This window comes from Apteryx rowi, unplaced genomic scaffold (genome assembly GCF_003343035.1).
Source record: "Apteryx rowi isolate R43461 unplaced genomic scaffold, aptRow1 scaffold_49, whole genome shotgun sequence".
Classification (NCBI taxonomy): domain Eukaryota; kingdom Metazoa; phylum Chordata; class Aves; order Apterygiformes; family Apterygidae; genus Apteryx; species Apteryx rowi.
Genome location: NW_020450749.1, coordinates 3063154 through 3071969, shown reverse-complemented (window position 1 = coordinate 3071969; position 8816 = coordinate 3063154).

Below are 8816 nucleotides of genomic sequence, written 5' to 3'. Positions count from 1 at the left end.
GTATAATTCTCTGTGGTCTTTGATTCCCTAGATTTGGTCTTCAGCACTGAAAAGAACAGTAGCAGGGTGAAGACAACCTATGCCCTGGAACACAAAAGTTCTGCTATGAGATGCTGGGAATACTTAAACAGTTTAAAGTCTGTGAAGCTCAGCCCCAGGCAGTCAGTTGCCAAAAACCAGGTAGAAGATGGGTCCAAAGTTGAGCTCCAAGGTAGAGAAGACATTTCTCAGTGGTGACTCCTATTCAGTGTGACTTACCTGAACCAGAGCTACTGCTTTAGGAATGCCTCTGAAATTGTGGAAACCAGGTCTCTTGAGCCTTCACAGAAATTTCTAGGGTTTGAAAGGTGCAAGAAATACAGCAGAACTTGTAAATATAAATTTAATAGGTTGACCTTTTGGATAAAGTTGATGTTTTATGGTGAAACTGTCTGGCACTCAGCAGACTATCTTGATTCCCAGGATCTAAAATAGAGTCAGAAACTGTGAGTTTATGTATATCAAAGAAAACTCGCTTCCTTTGAGCATAGGGTTCCAGGTCTTGGCAAACTGATGTTTGGGGCTGGAACCTCTTTTCAGCAGTGTCCTGTTCTGAGGTCATTGCATGCTGAGTACAGCTTGAAGCCATCTTTCAGACAGGGAATGACTATGATGGGGAAAAGAAATAAGAAAAGCAAAAGATAAGAGTGAAATTAGGCCAGTAAAGAGGGTGAGGGGAAAAAAAAAAAAGGCTGCTTAAGGTCAGCCTATTTTGTCTGCTAAGGAGAAAGAACAACTGACAGGAAGCTTAGCTTTACAGTATCTTTTAGTATCACAGCTATGATCTTTGTAAAATATATACAGCCTTTCAATCTACTAATGCTATATATGTTTGCTAACTATTGAATAAACAGGAACATCCAAACTGCAAGGAATTATATCAATATGATTTTTATAAGCTAGTGCATCCAAAAGTATTTAAGTGTTTTAGTTGGATTTTAACATTCCTAACACTTTTTGTGCATACTCCTTTCTGCATAAGATGAATATTTTCTGTGAATAACTTGTAATGCATTTTGGTTTGTTTCAGAATAGACAGTACTTCTATATGTAATGTATATTCGTGAATACAGATTTTTAAAATACTGTAATATCTTAATCTGTTTTACGTGCTATTGCTGCCATCTACTGGAAATAATAGAAGTATTTTTAGAGCTGATTTGATTACTTATAATATTAAAATACTTAAAATATATTATTACCTACAAAAGAAAATTCAGTAAAAATATTAAGTAGATCTTTTCAGAATATTAAGTAGATCTTTTCAGAATATCACCTCAGGATTGCAAATTTGTTAGAAAAAGTACTAGGTGAATTTCTGCTACTAATCCTTGGCTTTACAGAGACAAATCTACTGCCATAGTTTGTTTCACCTTTTATGATCATAGGGATATTTTCCCCATTGCAGGTAAATGATACCAAAGCTCTTCCCAAGTGTGTAAATTAGGTTTTGTCTCTGAATTTTTCCCTCTGAAGGAGCCTCTCTCTTCATGGGCTATGGAGGAAATTTAATGATACAATTCTCCTACGTTTGACCTCCTGGCACCTAAAATTAGTCGGCATGAATACCCTTGCTCAAAATTATCACTTAAAAATTTGAAGAAAAAATCAATCCATCAGTCATTGCTGAAAAATAAAATAGTAATTTCTAGTTATTTGAATAAAATGTATGTGCACATATGCTCAGACTAAATAATGTTTTGCATTTCTTCATTTGCTTCCATAAGAGAATACTGAGGTAACTCCTGGAGCAAGCACTCAAGTTTACTCCTTGAGCATGGAGCTTTATGCAGTCCTCCCTTACAGATGTCTCATATTTTGTGGCTATTACTTTGATTTAAATCTACAGCACTAATGTACTGCATATCATCTGATTTCAGAATCAAAGGGATCTGCAGCTGGTTTGTACTTGGGTGGGAAACCACTTGGTACAAACCAGGGAGTCATGGTTGAACGTTTGGCAAATATCACAAACCACAGAAACCAGAACTAGAAAGACTCTAAGGTGACAGATTTTACTATGTTATTTTTACTTCAGAGTACTCAACTGATCTTTTCCTATGGTAATTTTTCGGTGAAGCTTTGTTTTATGAACTTGGGATTCTTGCTGTATTTTATATCTATCAGGATTTAAGATTTATAGTGCTATAGTGATGCAGAACCATTGCATCATTTTGTCAAGTAGTAATTTTAGTAATAATTTAGTAATTCTTGTGATTATTGCTCAGATAAATCCTCAGGCTTATATTAATATATAAAATAATTTTGTGCAACTGCAAAGTAGTATTTTTTTTTTTAAAGCAACGGGTAAATGAGGAAAACTTCCTATGTTATTGTTTAGTAAAAGAAAACTTCTTCATATGTTGCTTGAATTTTTATGATCTATGTTTATAATATTTATATTTCTAGTTACTTTTGCAGTTGTTCCTTTAGTGCTTGTCAAATTTATTTTATTGGAATGTGTATGTATAGTTGATCCATACAAAGAAAGAGAATTACTAGAATACAATGAAATATGAGGTTTTTACTCAGTATATTTATTCTGAAGTCTTTGGACTCTTACTGTCATTTGGTTATTCAATGTGTGTGGATAGGTCTTTATCTGGTGTGAACAGTATGTCAATAGAGCTATGATAATTCAAACAAGCAAGGAGGTATGGATGTCGTGTGTATATACATGCTGAAATTATATATATATATATATGCTTATTAGGAAAACATAAACTCACACAAACTTATATAAATGCAGACATACACGCGCATGCGCGCACACACCCACTCTCTCACTGAAATGTATGCCATTGTTTTTTAGGGTTGCATTAATTGCTCAGAGTTCATGATCAGTGCATGTGCATGATTAGAATACATTTCCAAAACAGTCCTCTTTGCTTCTTCTGAATTTCACAGGGACAAACCTTTCAATTTGACAACCATAAGAACTGCGTTTGAAAAAAATACTGACAATATCAAAAAAGCATGAGTAGACAATTCACACTTCTCAAAAAGATGCAAGAATTTTATGAATTGCAAGGCACGATCTGTCAGTGAATCATAACTCCTAGCACACTTCTAGTTCTGTAAACTTTCAGTCTGTCTTCTTCATTCAGACTATTGCTAAGTGTGGTTGTGTTTATCATGGGCATTATGCAGAAGCTTTTTCTTTTTTTATCTTTGCTTTATCATTACAGGAAGTTGTGACAAGACTGATTAACTTCTAAAAATCCAAACTATCTTAAAGTAGAAGATGCAAAGAAACGTAGCTGTAAACGCTGCTTCTACTTGGAATAAAATGGAAACTTCACGATGTTTAGAAACTGAAATTATTTCAGCAACATATCTTTCTACTTAGATTGATACTTATGTTCCAGAGGTAATCTCAGCTTTTAACTGGGTATCACCTCTTATCCATATATAACAGTTTTCTACTCAAGTAATTTGGCACTTTCAACCAGAAAACCTGGCAGACCTTGGATATATGGTTTTGAGGTTTGCTTCATTTTCACTCAGACTGGTAGTGTACCCACCTTCCAAGAGCATGTGGGTTAACTTACGGCTACTGCAAGACCTCCTTTTCTTTTTAAAATTCTTTCAGCTTGCCCAAAGCATAGATAGGTTTTTCAGTAACTCTTTTAGAAATAATAGTAGATAATATGGCTGCAAGGATGTAGGTTAACTAAATGTCAATCTACTTCTGAAAGAAATTTGTCTTACCTAACCTTAAAACACCAATTAAAGAAATTTGACAGTGTCCCCAAATAATTTCTTCCAGTACTTAAAAACTTCTATTGCTAGGCAGTTTTTCCTAACATTTAACCTAAATCTCCTTTGATATAATTTGTATCTCATCCCAGTCACCAAGGTCATGGAGAAGAGAATATTCTCTCCTCTGCAGCAGCATTTTCCATATTAAATGACCGCTGTCATTTATTCTCTCCTTTCTAGACAAAACAACTCCATTTTCCCAGTCTTTCATAGCATGATTTATTTTCCTGCAGCACAAAAGAATCATTAGATATGTTTCCAGAAGTTGTAGCAAAGAAAAGGAAAGTATATATAAAATGAGAGTGAGGACACTAACTTAACTCTGTAGTATTACTGCTTGCTTGTGAGTACAGGCCACCTCGATATAATCAAATCCAAACACTGATCAGTTGAAATAGTTTTACAGTGAAGATACACATACCCTGGAAAAGAAGTGATTTTAACAGCTTTGTCAGTTCAAACTTAATAAAACAGATCGACATTTTTGGAGATGTAAAAATGGATCATCACAGACTTGATCCTAGTAACACTAGATTGGTATTTTCTTCTTTTTTTTTTTTCTTGTAGATGGAAATTCAATTTGAAATGGGTAAAATACAGCAAAATTATTCTGATAAATATATTGACTCATCCCTAATATGCTCTTTACCACCATTGAATATTCCAGAGACAGGACATCAAATTCTCAGGGAGCTAGTCTAATTATCCGTAGAGGAAAACCCACAAATGTAGTGTGCTTTACCTCTGGATAATTGAACACTACATTTCTGCAATTAAATAAATGGTGTTATGTTTCTGTAATTTATGTAAATTATAGCTACAGATACTAATTACCTTATTTAAACTTGGCTGGCTCCTGAAAGACTTCTAAGAAGAAACTAATAATTATTAGTTCATCTTCTTGTAACACCCTGGAGGATACCATAACACCAGACCATTTGTATGTTGGGAAGTTACTTACATTTTCTGACTTATAAGTAATCTAAAGAGAGCTTAAAAAAAATAAATAAAAGGGCTAGGTAAAAGTATTTATTCTTTGAATAGGGAAGAACTCTTTGCATTTAAGCTTCGTAGCTTTTGAGATAATGATGTGAATGGCCTCAGTTATCAAGATTTAACTTTATTGGTTTGAATGACTAAGGAATATATACATTTATTCAACAACTACAGAACTAGTAGGCTTTTAACAAAGACAATAAATTATGTGAACTTTTAATGTTTAGCTAGCTATTTATAAAATTATACATTAAGAATTCATATCTCCTAGGCAGTGAAAGAATAGGTTATTGTCAGCAGGCAGTTTCCAATTTAGTGCAGTCCTCAGAGCTGCCAAAAAAAGGTCTTTGCTGTCTTTAGTAAAAACCAAACTACCAAGTAAGCACCCGGGAGATTTGAAAGACTCCATAGGTGAATTTTTCTTAGACTACATTGTTTGCAGTTTCTCTAACTGAACTTATAGATATGTGTTTTCAAATCCATGAATTACTTTGCCAATTTAGGGAAATACTGGGCTGAGTGTGCACAGTAGCTTCTGTGACGATGAGTAGAGAAGCTGTAATGTTTAGCACTCTCCTGCCATAGCAAGAAGCTAATTGACCTGCTCAGCTACGAAGTGCTAGGCACTATGGATTTTTAAAATTAGACAATTAATCATTTTACTGCTCTGTCATGATCTTCATGACAGAAATGTTTACAGAATGTAAACCCATGGTTTCAGGTCATGTCTTTCAAATTGCAGGTGTCCCTTTTCTGACACACAGTTAAAATGCATCACCACTGAAAGGTGTATATCAATAATAATCAGCAAAAAACCCCAAACCCTAAGAAAACCTCATCTTGTTGGAATTACAAAGGCAATTATGTAAAATTAGTTGAACAAGATTGGAACCTGGGCAAAACCTCCACTTAACACCAGCACTACTGTGAAAAATGCATTTAGACTTCTATCCACTTTAGAGGAACAGTACTTCAAGTTTTTCATTTATCAAGGAGGGCCTGGGCAACAGCATTGCACCCAGTCTACCTAATTTACTCACAAAACAGATTGCTCCCATATTTATTAAAGCTCCAAACCAAACCTTCAAAGTACATCATATACTAGCAAGATACTCTTTTGTGAAATAACAGGATTCAGCTGTTCTGAATATGCAAACAGATTTGCCTAAGAGATATTCTGTTAATGAGTAAGACTACTGAATAAATTGTATATTTAACATGGTAATATGGTATTTAATATGGTAAAGGCTGTAATGCTCTATTTGGATGTATATTTTAGAATGTTATGCTGTCTCTTACCATGTTTTTTTCTGCTCCCTATCAATAATTACATCAAATCATTCACTTGTGTTGGTTTTTAGGCATTAGTATTCATGCCTGTCTACACCCTCCTTCTACCAGAAGCTACAAGCCTTGCACAGCAGGGGTAGCAGAAGTGAATATATGTTAACCTTATGATTCAATACTGGCCTCTGATAGTAGGATGGACAACTGCAGGTGGCAATGTCTTAAACTACTGCAGATGAATCCAACAGACCTCATCTGTCAGAGCTCTAGCAGTGGAGTACCTAACAACTGTGTAGATGTGCTGCAATTTCATTATTTATCATTTTGAAATACCAGTTATCAGCATTATATTTAAAGCTTTGATATTTCTTAAAAGCTGATTTACCTCCATGATCACAGGCATTAAATGCACTCTTGTTATTCTTTTAATTCTACAGAATACAGAAGAGACTGAATGATGATTGTTAAAGAAGTTTCTTGACCCTAGGTTTCCCAAAGCAGAGTTTCAGACGCGGACTATCACAAACTGATTTACTGTAAGTGTTAGCGGTAAGTGGTACAGCGGCAAGTAACAGCTCGAGCTGGGTGCCTCTGGAGAAGGACCTTGTTTGAACAAATCCCTGGGTAATTATACCCTTCCGGTCTAGGATCCACCCCATAGTTCTGAACCAATCATAATATTAGAGTTCGGGGTCTTCTAGCTCTTGCTTGGTCCTTTCCGTAGTTTCCAGGTGTGTTCTTTACTTCTTATCTCACTTCTGCATAGTTGTTGATGGCTCTTTTACCTTATCTTGTCCCTGGGAACCACTCTTTGTGGTCACTTCTTTCTTGCATAGCTGTCTGGCTCTTCTACTTCCTTATCTTGTCGTCTGGAATCAGTCTTGTGGTTCCTTTGTTCCTTTCTTCTGTGTCCTAGGTTAAGGTCCATCTCCTGGCTGCTTATTTCTCTCTACAGTGTTGTTCCCCCCCCCACCCAATCTCTCTGACTTAAACAGGCTCTGGGGCCATCTTTTACTTAACTAGGTAAAAGTTCAACATATCTAGGTGAAATTTCACAGCTTGCGTCCTAAGGCTTCAGCAAATTTAGCTACTAATGCTAAGCAAGTTATGCTAAGCGATTAATTCTAGACAGCTTCAGTCCAATATTCTTTAACAATGATCTTGATGAAGAAGTAATTTAAGTTAGCACCTTTCCATGTTTTGTTATAAAGTCCAGAAATACAGAATTATGTGTGTGTGTGTGGGGGGGAGGGTTGTAGGTAAACAAGGCTTTTCTTACAACAGCTTCACGTTGTAGTTCTGTCACCGAGTGAAAAAATGTGTTGCATGTAACTACCCCAGCACACTTCCTCTTGGTTTTTTACTTAGCAAATTGACAGGAAGACTAGTTTCCGAGTTAGCTTCAATAACACCAAAAACATTTCTCGTATCTGATTTAACTGCATTTGAAAAAATGGTACATGAATATTGGATTACGTTGCCTTCAGTTTATCTGTAATCCTTTATCCTGCTGATGAGACATTATAGTTGTTTGATTTTTTTAAAAAACTTAAATAGTTGGTGACTTGCATATGCAGTTTTTTATTGTTGAAGCTTGCTTGCAATTTGTAGCTTTACAAGCATGGAACATGAGTAGCTATTGTCACTTATGTGTCCTTATTATAAAAGAATCTCTCTTGCAAGGGCTTGTACATATACTTGATTAAACATATAAAAGAGGATTAAGTTCTGTGAAGTTTCACAAACTGCTAAACACATGCAAGTCTTTACAGTAACACACGTTTCCTACGCAGTTTCAGATTCTGCCAAAAAAGTGTAACAAAGTATATTGTTTGTATTTTTAATTGACTGAGAATTGTATCTTGTGTACTGTTTTTGTTGTAAAGAACAATTTATTACTGCTTTAATTGGAGTTATTCTGCTCATTAAAGACACATAGTCCAAGGACAGAAAATGTGTGACAGTGTTTGTTTCACCCCTTTCCAATCAACCAGGTATAAATAATGGTCCCATGTTTGGTAAAGACCAAAACTAAGATGCCAAAATATTATCAGAAAATGTATTTTATTTGGTGCTGCTCTAATTATCATTAGTCTATCAAAGAACTTTATGTAAGTGTATTAACAGGACTGTTGCTTGTCCTACATGGTTAATATTTTTCCTTTTTTTATTCTTCAAATGGAAAATTATGAAGGGCTTATGTGTCTGAAGTGGTGCGTGTCTCTGTTTAGAGGCAGGGCTGAGGCCCCGAACTGGGCGTCCCGTCCTTGAACTGGACGGGAGCTGCAAGCTTTGCTGGTTGTTGCAGCCTCTGCGAACCGATCCCGTGACTGAAGAGCGGAGGGAAGAACCTCACCGGCCGCCCTCGTCGCTCGGCTGCTCTCACCAGGGAGCTGGAAAACATTTTGTCAAATGTCTTGAAAACAAGAACAGCTTTAAATTTGAGAGGAGGAGGAGGAAGTCGGAGCAGGCCTTCATAACGCGGTGCGCTGCTGCTTTTTGTCGCTGGAGGCTTTTTGACGGCTCGGTAAGTGGCGAGGCCGCTTGCGAAGCCGCGACGGGAGCCGGGTCGCTCTCGCCGCGGAGAGCGGGGCGCCGGGGAAGCGCTCCCCGGGGCGGCGGGAGGACCCGGCGCCTCCAGCGACGCTCTCCTCCACCGCGAACGCTTCTCCGCGGCTGGCGCCAGGCGATGCGGCGCCGCTCCCGCCCGCCCGCCGGCCGCCCCCGCGGCT